Consider the following 18520-nt stretch of genomic DNA (forward strand, 5'->3'; position numbering starts at 1 on the left):
GTGTTGGGATAAAAGGCATGCACCACTATGCCCAGATATATCTGGCCTTTTTTTTTTTTTTTTTTTTTACTTGGGTAGGGGTTGGTTTTTGAAGGTAGGGCCTCACTCTAGCCCAGGCTGACCTGGCATTGTGTAGTCTCAGGGTGGTCTTGAACTCACAGTGACCCCCCCTACTTCTGCCTCCCTAGTGCTGGGATTAAAGGCATGCACTACCACCCATGCCCAGCTCCTTTTTTTTGTTGTTGTTTAATTTATTTATAGAGAGAGATAAAGAATTGGGTACACCAGGGCCTCTAGCCACTGCAAATAAACTCCAGATGCATGTGCCCCCTTGTGCATCTGGATTGTGTGGGTTCTGGGCAATCAAACGTGGGTCCTTAGGCTTTTCAGGCAAGCGCCTTAACTGCTGAGCCATCTCTCCAGGGCACATCTGGTCTTTTTGCCTCAACATATACCAATGTGTTTATGTATGTGACTGCTAAGCTGAGAAAGGGCCTGGAGTGTGTAATAGTGTATCCATGTGTTTCTGCGTATAGGGTCATGTGCGTGCGTGTTTATGTATTTCTTGGTGAGTTTAGTGTTACGGTTCCTAGAACCCTCTTAGATGCCAGGCCCTGTTCTCGGTGCTGGGAATGTAGCAGTGACCAGGGCAACAAAGAAAGCATGGTGGCTGGGTGTGAGTAGAAGCTGACGGCATGTGATGAGGATGGGTAGACACGTGTATGGCTTGGCAGTGAAAGCGAATGGGGTTTTTGCCTGACATTTCCAGGTTCATTCTCAACGTGAACGTGTTGGGAAGTGGAGATCAGAAAAGAGGTGGATGGATGGTCAGGCTCAGACCCTGTTAGGGGAAAGGGTTGGGCCCAAAGCAGACAGGGGAAGTCACTATGTGAACTCAGGAAACACAGTGGCTAGCAACTTCCTCTGGAGCCCTCGATCTGACTCCTCCCTCTTAACCCCAGCAGTTCCTGCAGGGGAAGGCCCCTGGTGAAGAGCCATTTCTTAAAAAAAAAAAAAAAAAAATTAAACCTTGTATTTATTTATTTATTTGAGAGGGAATGGGTGTGCTAGGGCCTCCAGCCACTGCAAACAAACTCAAGATGTGTGTGCCCCTTTGTGCATCTGACTTATGTGGGTCCTGGGGAATCCAGCTGAGGTCCTTTGGCTTTGCAGGCAAACGCCTTAACCGCTAAGCCATCTGTCCAGCTCCTGAAGAGGCATTTCTGAGGTAATGGAAGGAAGAACCCCACAAGGTCCTTTACCAGATCCTCTTTCTAGTTTGAGGTAGGGGCCCATACCTAGGTACCAGCAAACTTTTGAAGAACTTGTCTCAGTCTGTCTGTGTACCCCAACCTAAGAATCATAAACTCTGAACCCAAACCCATCTCTACCATGAGACCACCAGCTCAACCTGACCTCAGCTCCTTCACATTTCTTGGCCTGGTCCCATCTTGCCTGAGCTCTCGAGCCTCTTAGAGGTCAATTTAGTTCAGACCAGCTTGACTTCTAACGCTTCTTCAAAGGGAAGACTAGCTCCTTTCCCTAAACAAAAAACTAGCTGGGCATGGTGGCTTATGCTTTCCGCCCCCAGGTAGGGTCTTACTCTAGACCAGGCTGACCTGGAACTCACTATGTATTCTCAAGGGTGACCTCGAACTCACAGTGATTCACCACTCCCGGATTTTGCTTTACACATTTAATCCCAACTCTCAGAGGCAAAGATAAGAGGATCACCAAGAGTTTGAGGCCACCCAGAAACTATGTAGTGAATTCCAGGTCAGCCTGAGCTAGAATGAGACCCTACCTTGAAAAACCAAAAAAGAGAAATATTTTATTTATTTGAGAGAGAGAGGGAGAGAAATAGACAGGGGAGAGAGAGAGAGAGAGAGAGAGAGAGAGAGAGAGAGAAAATGGGCATGCCAAGGCCTCCAGCCACTGCAAACAAACTCCAGATACATGCAACCCCTTGTGCATCTGGCTTACATGGGTACTGGGGAATCAAATCTGGGTCCTTTGGCTTTGAAGGCAAGTGCCTTAACCACTAAGCCATCTCTCCAGCCCTGTTTTGTTGAATTGGTGGGTTCTGGGGAGTTGAACCTAGATCACATCCTTCCTCCTACCTCAACCTGCTGTGATTAAAGACAAAAATTTGCCACTCCTGGTTTATTTATTGTGTTTTGTTTTGAGACAGAAACTCACCCTGTATCTCTGGTTGCCCTTCAACTCTATTTATGTATATATTTGAAAGAGAAAGAGGCAGAAAGAGTGGCCGTGCCAGGGCCTGCAGACACTGCACACCCACTCCCCAGACGCATGTGCCACCTTGTGCATCCAACATTGTGGGGCTCCTTCCGGGTCAGATAGTGCCCAGGGAAGGACCAGGCCTGCTGGTTCCTCCCTAGGGGTTGAGAAGGATGATGAGCGTCGGACGACTCAGAAACCTCTCCTGGCCACCTTAGAAAAACCACACTGAGTCGGGAGTCTTTTCCATGCGGGAACTCACTTTATTACTCTGAGCAGTTGCCTATATCATGTTGGGAACAAAGGCAGGGATTTTAGGATGGGAACAGAGGTAAGGGCAATAGTAAACTGTAACTATTGAAATGGTAATTACAATTGCCACGAGGAAGTGGCAGGCCAGAAGCCATTAGGCGTCTTGCTGAGTACTAGCTGGCCAGAGACAGGTCACCAAACTTTAGCTAGGCTCAGGAAGTTCCACTAGACCTCACGCCTGGGCCTTTCAGAGCCCAACACAACATTACGTAGGTACTGGAGAATCGAACCTGGGTCCTTATGCTTTGCATGCAGGTAACTTAACTGCTAAGCCATCTCTTCAGCCCTGCCCTTCAATTCTCTATACATAGCCTAGGCTAACCTTAAGCTTATGATCTTGTCTTAGCCTCCTTAGTATCTGGCTCACAGTTAATGTGCTATATCCAACTTTCTTTCCACCCCCTTTGTATATATAAATAACATACGTATTTTTTAGTTTTTTTTTTTTGAGGTAGGGTCTTACTTGAGCCCAGGCTGACCTGGAATTGACTATGTAGTTTCAGAGTGGCTGCTTAACTCACAGTAATTCTCCTACCTTTGCCTCCCAAGTGCTAGGATTAAAGGTGGTACACCACCATGCCCAGCTTAATTATTTATTTATTTTTTTAATTTTTTGTTCACTTATTTATTTATTTTTTTATTTGAGAGCGACAGACACAGTGAGACAGATAGAGGGAGAGAGAGAGAATGGGTGCGCCAGGGCCTCCAGACGCGTGCGCCCCCTTGTGCATCTGGCTAACGTGGGACCTGGGGAACCGAGCCTCGAACCAGCGTCCTTAGGCTTCACAGGCAAGCTCTTAACCGCTAAGCCATCTCTCCAGCCCTAATTATTTATTTTTTAAGGTAGCGTCTCATTCTAGCCCAGGCTGATCTGGGACAGTCTGTAGTCTCAGGCTGCCCTCAAATTCACAGTGGTCCTCCTGCCTATGCCTCCCAGTGCTGGAATTAAAGTCGTGTATCACCATGCCTGACCCCCCCTCCCCACCAAGTTGAGTGATTTGTGAGTTTTTAGCTTTGTTTTGTTTCATTTTTGTTTTGTTTTTCACAGTAGTAGGGTCCAAAACGCCTTTAATCCCAGCACTTGGGAAGCAGAGGCAGGAGTATGACCATGAGCTCGAGGCCACCCTGAGACTACATAGTGAATTCCAGGTCAGCCTGGGATAAACTGAGAGTTTACCTTGAAAAAGAAAAAACAAATAACTAGACTTGGTCCAGGCATAGTGGTGCATGCCTTTAATCCCACCACTTGGGAGGCAGAGGTAGGAGGATAACTTCGAGTTTGAGACTGGCCTGGGACTATACAGTGGGTTCCAGGTCAGTCTGGGCCAGAGTGAGACCCTATCTTGAAAAAACAAACAAACAAAACAAAACAAAACAGGAATTGTGTTTTCAATAGGGGAGAAGTGTGGCTCTCTTATATTTGTGTGTGTGTGTGTGTGTGTGTGTGTGTGTGTGTGTGTGTGTGTATTTTGCTAGCGTGAGACCCAACCCCCCAAAAAGAAAAAAGATGAAGACAGAGAAAGTAAGACTTCTCGACCTCTAGCTACCTGTCAGACCAAAAATAGTTCCTCTCTCCCTCCTCCCTTAGCCAGCCCATTGCCATGAGACAGCCTCAAGGGGTAAACTGAAGTCCACACTTGGGAGAAAAGGAAAGAAACCATGATATGGGTCATGTAGGAGTATTAGAGTATGAAAAAGGAAGCAAGTTAGAAACTAACTTGCAAAAATTGCAAATGGGAGGGTTGGTAGACTGTTTGCTTAGCATGCACAATGTCCTGGGTTCAGTCCACAGCACCACCTAAACCTGGTGTGATAGTGCACACCTGTAATCCCAGCATTGGGGAAGTGAGTTCAGGAGGATCAGAAAGATGTTCAAGAACTTTTTTAGCTACATAGTGTTCAAAGCCAATCTTGCCTCAGAAAAAAAAAAAAACTTAAGACTTGTGTTTCAGAGATGGCTTAGTGGTTAAGGCGCTTGCCTGTGAAGCCTAAGGACCCAGGTTCGACTCTTCAGGTCCCATATAAGCCAGATGCACAAGGTGGCACATGCATCTAGAGTTAATTTGCAGCACCTGGAGGCCCCAGTGTACCCATTCTCTCTCTCTCTATCTCTCTTTGCCTCTTTCTCAAATAAATAGATATATGTTTGGGCTGGGGAGATGGCTTAGTGGTTAAGGCGCTTGTCTGCAAAGCCAAAGGACTCAGACTTAATTCCCCAGGACCCACATAAGCCAGGTGCACAAGGGGGTGCATGTATCCAGAGTTTGTCTGTAGCGGCTGAAGGCCCTGGCATGCCCATTCATTCCCCCCTCTACTTTCTGCCTATTTTTTTCTCTCTCTCTAAAATCAATCAACAAAAATAAATGTAAAAATAAAATAAATAATTAAAAATTAAATTTATTTTAATTAAAAATAAATAAAAATAAATCCTAGGGATTTGAACCAGGGTCCTTTGGCTTTGCAGGATAACCGCTAAGCTATCTCTCCAACCCTGTTTGTTTGTTTTTAAAATATTTTTATTTATTTACTTATTTATTTGAGAGAGAGAGAGAACGAGAATGGGTGCACCAGGACCTCTAGCCACTGCAAATGAACTCTAGATGCATGCACCACCTTGTGCATCTGGTTTATGTGGGTACTGGAGAAGCAAACCTGGCTCCTTAGGCTTTACAGGCAAGTGCCTGAACTGCTAAGCCGTCTCTCCAGCTCCTGTTTTGTTTTGTTTTGTTTTTTTGAGGTAGGGTCTCACTCTAGCCCAGGCTGACCTAGAATTTAATATGTAGTCTCAGGATGGCCTCAAACTCATGGTGATCCTCCTACCTCTGCGTCCTAAATGCTGGGATTAAAGGCATGTACCGCCACACCTGGCTGTTTTATTTTTTGGTTTTAGGCCTCCAACTCTTGTCCTTCCTTAGACTCCCAAATACTGGGATTACCGGTATAGCCAACATACCAGGCTTCACAGAGGGTCTTAACTTTCCCTCCACCTCTAGGAATTTTTCTTTATCCCTTATCTCTAATCCACATTCCAGAATCCCAGGCTTCCTGAGCACCTGGGTCAAATTCCAGGCATCAGGACTCCAGAGTTGAGACCCTGGACAACCCAGGGTAATTTCTCTGTGCTCTCTTGGAGAAACCATATCTGGGCAGAAACTTTCTTGTCACACTCCTGGCCTAAACTACCAGTGGATGGGTACCCATCATAAAAATCCAATCTAACCTGTTGGGTGAGGTAGGAATAGCAGGAATGGGGCTGAAAGGGTGGAGCACTCTGGTGGTTCTTTGTCACCCTATTTCCTCTAGACATTCAGATCAACAGGTGGATTGCCCTCCAATGGGCATTAAAGGTTCATGCTGGGATCCTTGCCAGAGATAACTAGGAGCTAATCAAGAATGGTTTAGCTGACCCTTGGGAGAGTGAGATAGGAGATTTTGTCATTCCTTCAAGACCAGCCTGGGCTAAATTGTGAGATCCTATCTTAAAAAAAAAAATCAGGCATGGTTTCACAATGCCTAATTATCCTAGCACTTGAGAGGCAGTAAGGAGGATCAGGAGTTCAAGGTCATCCTAGCTATGAAGACCCTGTCTCAAATAAAGCAAAACAAAATGTCAAAAATAGAAGAGGGCCAGCCGGGCATGGTGGCGTACGCCTTTAATCCCAGCACTTGGGAGGCAGCGGTAGGATTGCTGTGAGTTTGAGGCCACCCTGAGACTCCATAGTGAATTCCAGGTCAGCCTGGGCTAGGGTGAGATCCTACTTCAAATAAACAAAACAACAACAACAACAAAAAGACAGGCGTGGTGGTGCACACCTTTAATCACAGCACTTGGAAGGCAGAGGTAGGAGAATGGCCATGAGTTCGAGGCCACCCTAATATTACATAGTGAATTCCATGCCAGCCTGAGCTAGAATGAGACCCTACCTCGGGGAAAATAAAATTAAATATATAAATAAACAAATAAAACTGTAGTCCTGGGCTGGCAAGATGGCTCAGTAGCTAAAGGTACTTTCTTGCAAAACCTGATCTCCCTGGTTTGATTCCCCAGTGCCAATGTAAAGCCAGCTGCACAAAATGGCACATGCATCTGGAGTTCCATTTGCAGTGACAGGAGCCTCTGACACAACTATGCTCACTCTCTGTCTCTGTCATCAATAAACAAATAACTAGTCCTGAGCTGGAGAGATCACTCAATGGTTAAGTGTGCTTCCAGCTCAAGCATATGTGCTTGAGAGGAGTGGAAACCATCTGAGTTCAAATCCCCAGACCCCATGTAAACAGCTGGAGAGATGGCTTAGCAATTAAGGTGCTGGCCAGCCAAGCCAAAGGACCTAGGTTCCATTCCACAGTACCCACATAAAGCCAGCTACACAAGGTGGTTCATGCATCTGGAGTTCATTTGCAGTGGCTAGAGGCCCTGGCATGCCCATTCTCTCTCTCTCTGCTTTTTTTTTCCCCCTCTCAAATAAATAATAAATAAATAAATACTTTTTTTTTAAGTTTTTTGTAGTAGGGTTTTATTTTAGTCCAAGCCGACCTGGAATTCACTATGTAGTCTCAGGGTGGCCTTGAACTCACAGTGACTCTCCTACCTTTGCCTCCTGAGTGCTGGGATTAAAGGCATGCACCACCCTGGCCAGTTTAAATAAAATATGTACACACACACACATATTTGGTTTTCCAGGTAGGGTCTCACTTTAGCACAGGTTGACCTGGAATTCACTATGTGGTCTCACGGTGGCCTCGAATTTATGGTGATCCTCCTACCACTGCCTCCCAAGTGCTGGGATTAAAGGTGTGCATCACCACGCAAGGCTAATAAAATGTTTTTTTTTTTTTAAAGAAGCAACAACAAGCCAGGCTCGAGGCCACCCTAAGACTATATAGTGAATTCCTGAATTCCAGGTCAGCCTGAGCTAGAGTGAGACCCTACCTCGAAAGACAAAACAAAGAAAACAACAAAGGTGTGAGCCACTAAGTCTGGCTGTAAAAAACTACGTGTGTGTATGGGTACACATGCGCCACTGTGAATGCATGGAGGTCAAAGGACAACCGTGGATTGTTGGTCTTTTCCTTCTGCCTTGAGATAAGTTCTCTCTTGTTTGCCCCTGGGAAAGCCAAACTAGCCGGTCCTTAAGCTTCTGGCTTCTCCTAACTCTGCCATTCCTGTAGGTGTGTGGGGATTACAAAACTGTGCTCCATTTTGTATCTAGTTTAACATGGGTGCTAGGGATCCCAAACTCAAGTTGGCAGGCTTGCAAAGCGAGTACTTTTAACCACTGAGCCATCACCCACTGCACTTTTAGTATTTTTGAGGTAGGGTCTCATTCTAGCACAGGCAGATGTGGAACTCACTCTGTAGTTCCAGGCTGGCTTTGAACTCACGGCAGCCCTGCTATGTGCTGGCAAAAAAGCATGCAACACCACGCCCAGCTTTATAGCACTTTTTTTTTTTTTAATGAAAGGAAGTATTTATTTCAGACTTACAGTTTCCAGAAGTCTTACCATGGTGGAGAAAGCTTCATCATGGTGGAAAAAAGCCTGGCAGCTTGGTCCTACTGACATGTTGAGCTGGAGAGATGGCTTAGCAGTTAAGGTGCTTGCCTGTGAAGCCTAAGGACGCAGGTTCTGTTCCCCAAAACCCACGTAAGCCAGATGCACAAGGTGGCACATGCATCTGGTGTTCCTTTGCAGTGGCTGGAGGCCTTGATTCTCTCTCTCTAATAAATAAATTTAAAAATGAATAAAAACAATTCCAAGAATGAAAGAAGATCCCTACATCTCCTTTTAGCCACTCAAACCTCAGTATCAGTCTTAATCTCTAATCTGGCAAGCTCTCTTCACAAACAGTGACTGTGGCCGGCATTTCTGGCAAAGCCCGTGACCAGAAACTTCTTCATGCCTCTCAGTTATAACTAGGGAGAATTTCTCTTCTCCCATGCCTTTTAATTATATCAAAGTCTCCCCACTATTAGGGTGAGACCTCCTAGCCAAATCAGGGACTTCTATTCTCCTGGCCCTGGGTCAACTTTATGCTTACCTCTAATAGAAGCAAATATTAATTCTAATGTCTGGGCCACTGGGGGAAAAAATCAATCCAGTTAAGACAGCCAGATTTATACAGGGTCATCATAAAACGTAGGCTCTTATCAAGAGGCTTCTTATGTGACAAAAACTTAAAATTCCTTTCAAACAAGCAGACAAGTCTCCCAATATATAGTGATTCTGATTTTCTTTGCCAAGCTCCCACTTAAACGTCTGCTTTATTCCAATGATCGAAACAATTTCTTATTGTCTCAAACTGTTAGAATGTTTTTGCTGTTCCTAAATACTTTTTTTTGGGGGGGGGGAACAAAGAGAAAAAAAACCTACATACAGATGGCAGTAAGACATCCAACTGGCTCTCAGGTTTCTCTCTTGGGCCTCTAGAGTAGCGCCTCCCTCTGAGTGAGACTCTAACTGCTGACTGTATGTTAGGCCCCATTCAGCCTGAAGAAGTTAGAGCAGTCTGCGTGTCCTGTTCCCTCTAACAGCAATTAGAGTTTTGTCTCAGGATGGGGGAATATATATACATGTAGGTTTTTTTTTTTCCTTTTTTTTTTTTTTTTTTTTTTTTGAGGTAGGGTCTCACTGTAGCCCAGGCTGACCTGGAATTCACTATGGAGTCTCAGGGTGGCCTCGAAGTCACGGCGATCCTCCTACCTCTGCCTCCGAGTGCTGGGATTAAAGATGTGCGCCACCATGCTCAGCTTCTTTTAAAATACATACATACATACATATATATATATATATATATATATATATTTTATTTATTTATTTGAGAGAGATACAGAAATAGGCAGGTAGAGAGAGAGAGAGAATGGGTGCAACAGAGCCTCCAGCCATTGCAAACGAACTCCAGATGCATGTGCCCCCTTGTGCATCTGGCTTACATGGGTCCTGGGGAGTCCAGCCTGGGTCCTTTGGCCTTGTAGGCAAGTGCCTTAACCGCTAAGCCATCTCTCCAGCCTTTTTTTTTTTTTTTTTAGGTAGAGCCTCTAGCCCAGGCTGACCTGGAATTCACTATGTGAAGTCTCAAGGTGGCCTTGAACTCATGGCGATCCTCCTACTTACATTTAGTCTAGTGCTGGGACTAAAGGCATGCATCACCACACCCAAGTAAATTAGCTTTTATTATTTATTTATTTATTTTTGAGGTAGGGTCTCATTCTAGATCTGACTGACCTGGAAGTCACTATGTAGTCTCAAGCTTCGAACTCATGACAATCCTCCTACTTCTGCCTCCGGAGTGCTGACATTAAAAGTGTGTGCCACCACACCCAGCTTTCTTTTTAATATTTTAACTTTTTATTTATTTGAAAGAAAGAGGCGGATAGAAAGAGGGAATGGGTGCAACGGGGCCTCTAGCCACTACAAACTCCAGACATATGGGCCACCTTGTGCATCTAGTTTTATGTGGGTACTGGGGGAATCAAACCAAGGTCTTTTGTCTTTACTGGCAAGTGCCTCAACCACTAAGCCATCTCTCCAGGCCCTCTTCCTATCTTCTTTCTCATCTTTTCCCTCTCTCCCCAACTCCCCCTTCTCTTTCTTTCCATGGGTTTTCACTATGTAGTGGGACCTGGGGAATCGAGCCTCGAACCGTGGTCCTTAGGCTTTGCCGGCAAGCACTTAACCGCTAAGCCATCTCTCCAGCCCCCTACATTAGCTTTTTAAAGGCAGTTTCAGTTATGGATTAAGGCTCAAACATAACCAAGAGATACCATCCCACATGCCATCTCTCCCAGAAATGGAACTCTTGTCTGATCAAGGCTGGCCTACAGCGCCCCATGCTGTCCAGTGTAGCATGTAAACTAGACAGACCTGGATGGGAATTCAACAACCAATCAGATCTTCCCCTTGCTTATAAAGGCTTCTGTCTTCTTGTCAAAGACTCTGCCCATCTCAGTTTAGCTCTGCTTCTCTGCTCAGCTTGCCTACCTCTCTGTTTGGGCCACAAGGATATACCTGAGTCTGGCTGCCCCCCGGTGGGGAGGAAGAGCATAAAGCTGTTTCTTGGTTTGGATGGCTATTCTGCTTGTCTCTGCTTTATAGTTTGGGGTAATTTCTCTCTTTGATTACGTGCATGATTTTCCTCTGCTTTCTGAATCTACCATGTGCATATTTTTCTAAGCCTCACAATTTGTGATCTCTCCCTTAAATAAACCCCACAACTTGTGATTTCCCCTCAATAAACTTAATACTGAGTAAATCTATCTCTCTTCCTTCCTTCCTTTTTTTTTTTTTTTAATTTATTTTATTTGAGAGTGACAGACACAGAGAGAAAGACAGATAGAGGGAGAGAGAGAGAATGGGCGAGCCAGGGCCTCCAGCCTCTGCAAACGAACTCTTGTGCATCTGGCTAACGTGGGACCTGGGGAACCGAGCCTCGAACCGGTGTCCTTAGGCTTCACAGGCAAGCGTTTAACCGCTAAGCCATCTCTCCAGCCCTTCTTTCTTTTTTTTTTGAGAAAGAGAATTGACAAGCCAGGGTCACTGCAATCGAATTTAAAACGCTACTGCCACCTATTGGGCATGTGTGACCTTGCACCTGCCTCACCTTTGTGTGTCTGGTTTATTTGGGATCTGGAGAGCAATAGAACATGGGTCCTTAGGCTTCCCAGGCAAGTTCCTTAACCGTTAAGCCACCTCTCCAGCCCTTGTTTGTTTATTATTTGCATGTATTTATGTAGGTGGTCGACCAGGTCCCTTGTTGTTGCAAACCAACACTTGTCTGGCTTTAGGTAGGTGGCAGGGAGTTGAATCTGGATCAGCAGGCTTAGCAAGCAATTGCCTTCAATCACTGAAGTATGTCCCTTGTTTCCCTTTTCTTTGTTTTTTGTTTTTCCAGTCTCACTTTAGCTCAGACTGACCTGAAATTCACTCTGTAGTCTGGGGGGGGGGGATAGTGGGGTTTGAACTCAAGCAATCCTCCTCTGCCTCTCAAGTGCTGGGATTAAAGGTGTGCGCTACCACACCCAGATTTTTTTTTTTTTTTTTGAGGTAGGGTTTCGCTCTAGCCCAAGCTGACCTGGAATTCACTATGTAGTCTCAGGATAGCCTCAAAGTCACAGTGATCCTCCTACCTCTGCCTCCTGAGTGCTGAGACTAAAGGTGTGTGTCACCATGCCTGGCTCTTTGTTTTGTTTTCCTTTTGGTGGTGCTGGGCATTAAACCCATGGCCTTGTGTGTGCCAAGCATACTCTCAACTCCTGAACTATATCTACATTATATAGTTTCCAAATTGATATTGAAAACCTTCTTTGAAAGTTCCTGAATTTTAGAGTAGAAATACATCCTTATTAGTAGTAGAAATAGCATTTTAAATTTTTTTTTTTTTTTTTTTTTTTTGGTTTTTCGAGGTAGGGTCTCACTCTGGTCCAGGCTGACCTGGAATTAACTCTGTAGTCTCAGGGTGGCCTTGAACTCATGGCAATCCTCCTACCTCTGCCTCCCGAGTGCTGGGATTAAAGGCGTGCGCCACCACGCCCGGCTTAAAAAATTTTTTTATTAACAACTTCCATGATTATAAAAAATACACCATGGTGATACCCTCCCTCCCCCCACTTACCCTTTTGAAACTCCACTCTCCATCATATCCCCTCCCCGTCTCAATCAGTCTCTCTTTTACTTTTGATGTCATGATCTTTTCCTCCTCTTATGATGGTCTTGTGTAGGTAGTGTCAGGCACTATGAGGTCACGGATATCCAGGCCGTTTGTAAGGAGTCCTACCATTCCTTCGGCTCTTACATTCTTTCCACCACCTCTTCCACATTAGACCCTGAACATTGGAAGGTGTGATGGAGATGTTACTCAGTATTCCAGTCACTTCTTTCCAGCACTATGATACCTTCTGAGTCATCCCAAGATCACTGCTATCTGAAAAGAGAAGATTCTCTACCCAAAGTGAGAGTAGCATTAATAGCATTTTTTTTATTTTAGTTTTTCAAGGAAGTATATTGCTTTAGCCCAGGCTAGCCTGGAATATGGAGTCTCGGGCTGGCCTTGAACTCACTATGATCTTCCTATCTCTGCCTCCCCAGTGCTGCGATTGAAGTGCCACCACACCTGGCTTGATTTTTTATTTTTATTTTTTGGAATTTTTTATCTTCAAGGTAGGGTCTTGATCTAGCCTGGACTGACCTGGTATGCACCATGTAGTCTCAGGGTGGCTTCAAACTCATGGCAATCCTCCTATCTCTGCCTCCCAAGTGCTGAGATTAAAGGCATGCACTACCACGCCTGGCTTGATTTTTTTTTGGGGGGGGTTTCGAGGTAGGGTTTCACTCTATTCCAGACTGACCTGATATTCACTATGTAGTCTCAGGATGGCCTTGAACTCACAACTCACAGTGATCCTCCTACCTCTGCCTCCCCAGAGTGTTGAGACTAAAGGTGTGCACCACCACGCCCAGTAAAGCTGGCCTTCTTGAACTCACTATGTTGCTGAGGATGAACTTGAACTTCTGACCCTCTTACCTATACCACCCAAGAGCTGAGATTAGAAGTGCTGATATGCCTGAGTCTAAACCACTTCAACTTCGACTGGTCTCTTCTGGGCTGAGGAGATAGCTCAGTGGATAAAATGCTTGCCATACAAGTATAAGGACTAGAGCTCAGGGCTGAAGAGATGGCTTAGCAGTTAAGGCATTTGCCTGCAAAACCAAAGGACCTCAGTTCAATTCCCCAGGACCCACATAAGACAGATGCACAAGGTGGCACATGCGTCTGGAGTTTGTTTGCAGTGGATAGAGGTCCTGGCAGCTCATTCTCTCTCCCTCTCTCTCTCTCTCTCTCTCTCTCTCTCTCTCTCTTTCTTTCTCTCAAGTAAATAAAAATTTTAAAAAGAAGGACTGGAGCTCAGATTGCCAGAATCCACGTAAATGTCAGGTGGATGTGGAAGCTCCCTGGAATCTCAGCACTCAGGAGGTAGAAGCTGGATCTCTGGGACAAGTGGGCTAACTCGACCAGTGGAATCAGTGAGCTCTGGGTTCAAGTGAAGAACTTTGCCTTAGTAAATAAGATACAAAGTGATTGAGGAAGACACTCAAAGTCAACTTCTAATCTCCACAGGCACACACACACACACACACACACACACACACACACACACGTGGTGGTGCATGCCTTTAATCCCAGCATGTGGGAGGCAGAGGTAGGAGGATCACTGTGAGTTTGAGGGTTCCCTGAGACTACGTAGGTCAGTCTGGGCTGGAGAGCAAGACCCTACCTTGAAAAACAATGCAAAACAAAAAAGCGGCTGGGGAGGTGACACAAAGCCAGCTGGCCTGGATTCAATTCCCTATATAAAGCCAAGCACAAAGTGTTCATGTGTCTGGAGTTTGCACCAACAAGAGACCCTGGAAATCACAGATACTCATACACATCCATGCACACAACAGAGCCGCCAGGCGTGGTGGCACATACCTTTAATCCCAGCATGTGGGAGGCAGAGGTAGGAGGATCACTGTGAGTTCGAGGCCACCCTGAGACTACATAGTGAATTCCAGGTCAGCCTGGACTAGAGTGAAACCCTACCTTGAAAAAACAAAAACAAAACAAAACACAGGTATGGAAAGATGGTTCTGTGGTTAAGGCATTTTCCTGCAAAGTCTAAGGACCCAGATTCTATTCTCCAGTACCCACATAAGCCAGATACACAAGGTGGTACATGCATCTGAAGTTTGTTTGCAGTGGCTGGAGGCCCTGGTGCACCCATTCTCTCTCTCAGCTTCGTTCTATCTTTCTCATAAATAATTTAAAATTTCAAAAAAGCCTAGGACTAGAGAGATGGCTCAGTAGTTAAAGCTGCTTGTTTGCAAAACTAAGCAGCCTGGGTTTGATTCCTCAGCACCCACGTAAACCCAGATGCACAAAGTGGTGCAAGCATTTGGAGTTTATTTGCAGTGGCAGGAGGTCTCTCTCAAATAAATTCAAAACAAAACAAAAAACTATAACAGGATATGGTGGCACATGTCTTTAATCCCAGCACCCAGGAAGCAAAGTAGGCCAATCACTGTGAGTTCAAGGCCAGTCTGGGGTTACAGAGTGAGTTCCAGGTCAACCTGGGCTAGAGTGGGTCCCTACCTCAAAAACAACAACAGGGGCTAGAGGGATGGCTTACCAGTTAAGGTGCTTGTCTGCAAAGCCTAAGGACATAGGTTCAATTCCCCAGTACCAACATAAACCGGATGCACAAGGTGGCCCATACATCTGGAGTCTGCTATGGCTGGAGACCCTGGCACACCCAACTCTTTTTCTCTCCATATATCTGCCTCTGTGTGTGTGTGTGTGTGTGTGTGTGTGTGTCTGTCTATCTCAAAAAAAAAATAAATAAATAAAACAATACCCCCCCAAAAAAAAAACAACCTAAAACACAGCCAGGTATATTGGCCCACAAGGCCTGCTCACAGGCCTGGTTTTATTTGGTTTTGGGTATCTAACCCAAGACCTTGTTCATGTTTTTGGGTTTTTAGGCTTTCTGTTGGTTTTTAGGATCTGAACTCATACTCACACTTGCGCAGCAAACCCTCTATCCACTGAGCCATCTCCCCAGCCCATAATGCTCACTCTTACTTCCTTCCTTCCTTCCCTTCTTTTTTTTTCTTTTCTGAGCTACGGTCTCACTCTAGCCCATGCTGACCTGGAATTCACTCTGAAGTCTCAGGGTGGCTTTAAACTCACAGTGATCCTCCTACCTCTGCCTCCCAAGTACTGGGATTAAAGATGTGTGCCACCACATCTGGCTTTCTTTCTTTTATATATAAAAAAATTTTATCTATTTATTTTATTTATTACCTATTTATTTATTTGACAGAAAGAGGCAGAAAGAAAGAGAGAGAGAATAGGCACACCAGGGCCTCCAGCCATTGGCTTACATAGGTCCTGGGAAATTGAACCAAGTTCCTTTGGCTTTGCAGGCAAATGTTCTTAACCACTAAGCCATCCCCTTTATTTTTTCTTTCTTTCTTTTCTTTTCTTTTTGGTTTTTCAAAGTAGGGTCTCGCTCTAGCCCAGGCTGACCTGGAATTCACTACTGTATGTAGTCTCAGGGTGGCCTTGAACTAACTCATGGTGATCCTCCTACCTCTGCCTCCCAAGTGCTGGGATTAATGGCATGTGTTACCACACCTGGCTTCCTCCTTTCTTTCCTTTATTCATTTTCTTTTCTTTCTTTCTTTTTTTTCTCACCTTATCCTTCCTTCCTCTTCTTTCTTTTTCATTTTATTTATCTTAATTTAAAAAAATATATATTTTAGCATGACGTGGTGGCGCACGCCTTCAATCCCAGCACTTGGGAGGCAGCGGTTGATGGATCACCATGAGGTTCGAGGCCACCCTAAAACTACCTAGTGAATTCCAGGTCAGCCTGGGCCAGAGTGAAGCCCTACCTCGAAAAACAAACAAACAAACAAATATATATATATGTGTGTGTGTGTGTGTGTGTGTGTGTATTTTATTGGGCTGGAGAGATGGCTTAGCGGTTAAGGGTTTACCTGTGAAACCTAAGGACCCTGGTTCGAGATTCGATTCCCCAGGACCCACATAACCCACAAGGGGGCGCATACATCTGGAGTTTGTTTGCAGTGGCTGGAGGCTTTGGTGCACCCATTCTCTATCTGCCTCTTTCTCTCTCTCTGTGTTGCTCTCAAATAAATAAAAATAAACAAACAAAACGAAACAACAATGTATTAAATATATATTATTTGTTTATTTGAAAGAGAGAATGAGGCAGAGAGGGAGAGAGAATGGGCTTGCCAGGGCCTCCAACCACTACAAACAAATTCCAGATGTATGTGCCCCGTAGTACATCTCTCCAGCCCCCCTTTTTTGGGGGTGTAAGGTTTCATTCTAGTCCAGGCTGACCTGGAGTTCACTATGTAGACTCAGTGTGGCCTCGAACTCACGGTGATCCTACTTCTGCCTCTCGAGTACTGGAATTAAAGGCATGCACCACCATGCCATGCCTGGATTTTTTTGTTTGTTTTTGTTTTTGTTTTTCGAGGAAGGGTTCCGCTTTAGCTCAGGAATTCACTATGTAGTCCCAGGCTAGCCTCGAACTCACAGTGATCCTCCTACCTCTGCCTCCCGAGTACTGGCATTAAAGGTGTGCATCACCATGCCCAGCTGGATCCATCATTTCAAAGACTTAAAATCTTTAATGAGCCAGGCGTGGTGGTGCACACCTTTAATCCCAGCACTCGGGAGGCAGAGGTAGGAGGATTATTGTGAGTTCAAGGCCACCCTGAGACTACATAGTGAAGTCTAGATCAGCCTGAGCTAAAGCGAGACCCTACCTCAAAAAACTTAAAAAAGAAGAACAGAAGGAACAGAAAACTGACCATTTCAGGCTGGAGAGACAGCTTGACAGTTAAGGCACTTGCCTGCGAAGCCAAAGGACCCAGGTCGATTCCCCAGGACCCATGTAAGCCAGATGCACAAAGGGCACATTGCATCTGGAGTTCATTTGCAGTGGCTGGAGGCCCTGGCATGCCCATTCTCTCTGTCTCTCTTCTCTCTAACTCTGTCTCTGCTTATGTTGCAGTCCGGTTCGCATTGCTGGTAGAAATCACCCAACCAAGAGCAGCTTCTGGGAAAAAGAGATTTATTTTGGCTTACAGGCTTAAGGGGAAGCTCCACGATGGCAGGGGAAAAGGATGGCATGAGCAGAGGGTGGACATCACCCCCTGGCCAACAGAAGGTGGACCACAGCAACAGGAGGGCGTGCCAAACACTGGCATGGGGAAACTGGCTATAAAGCCCATAAGCCCACTCCCAACAATACACTCCCTCCAGGAGGCATTAATTCCCAAATATCCATCAGCTGGGAACCTAGCATTCAGAACACCTAAGTTTATGGGGGACACCTGACTCAAACCACCGCAGCTTACAAATAAATAAATAAAAATATTTTTAAAAACTGTAACGAAGCCGGGCGTGGTGGCACACGCCTTTAATCCCCAGCACTCGGGAGGCAGAGGTAAGAGGATCACCATGAGTTCGAGGCCACCCTAAGAATACAGAATGAATTCCAGGTCAGCCTGGGCTAGAGTGAGACCCTACCTCGAAAAACCAAAAAATAAAATAAAATAAAATAAAAATAAAAAACTGTAATGATTTTTGTAGGCTTGGTCTAAATACGTCTGGCACTCCAGTTCTAATACCTTCCCTAGTCTTCCCTTTCCTGACTGTGGCTCTCAGAGCCCTACTATGGCCTTTTCAAGCCCTACCATTAGGGTCTATCCACCTCTTAAAGGGAAGACTTATTCCCTAAATCTGAGGCTCTAGGCTGGTCCTGGACCCTGACTGGGACTATTTGTTTGCTTGGTTTTTCAAGGTAGGGTCTTGCTCTAGCCCAGGCTAACCTGGAATTCACCATGTAGACTCAGGGTGGCCTCGAACTCACAGTGATCCTCTTACTTCTGCCTCCTCCCAAGTGCTGGGATTAAAGGTATGCACCACCACACTTGGCTTGACTGGGACTATTAAGGAAGGGGAAAATGTTCTCTGTACATTTTCCAGGAATAAAACAAAAATCATAGACCTTCAGAAGATTGCATCAAGACTGCATATCACCTTGGAATCTGAATGGCTGCCAAAGTCTGAGAACCTGAAACCCATGAAAGAGAATGGTAGTCACTCGGCCACAACCTCTGGGAGCCCCAAGATGAGGTAGGCGTACCTTACTCATTTTGTGTATTTGTTTGATTCAGGGTCTCAGGTAGCCCAGGCTGACCTTGAACTTCGTGGTCTTCCTGCTGCCGCCTCTCGTGTGCTAAGATGATAGATGTGTGCCAACATGTCTAATTAATCATGGGAAATGAGTGGGAGACCAGATACAAGTCAGTGCCTCTACTGACTATGCTGGTAAAATTCTGGTGAGAATCCTCAGGAGACCTTCTCTTTGCCCCTTCCTCCCAGCATTGC

The sequence above is a fragment of the Jaculus jaculus genome, chromosome 1 (assembly GCF_020740685.1).
Source record: "Jaculus jaculus isolate mJacJac1 chromosome 1, mJacJac1.mat.Y.cur, whole genome shotgun sequence".
Classification (NCBI taxonomy): domain Eukaryota; kingdom Metazoa; phylum Chordata; class Mammalia; order Rodentia; family Dipodidae; genus Jaculus; species Jaculus jaculus.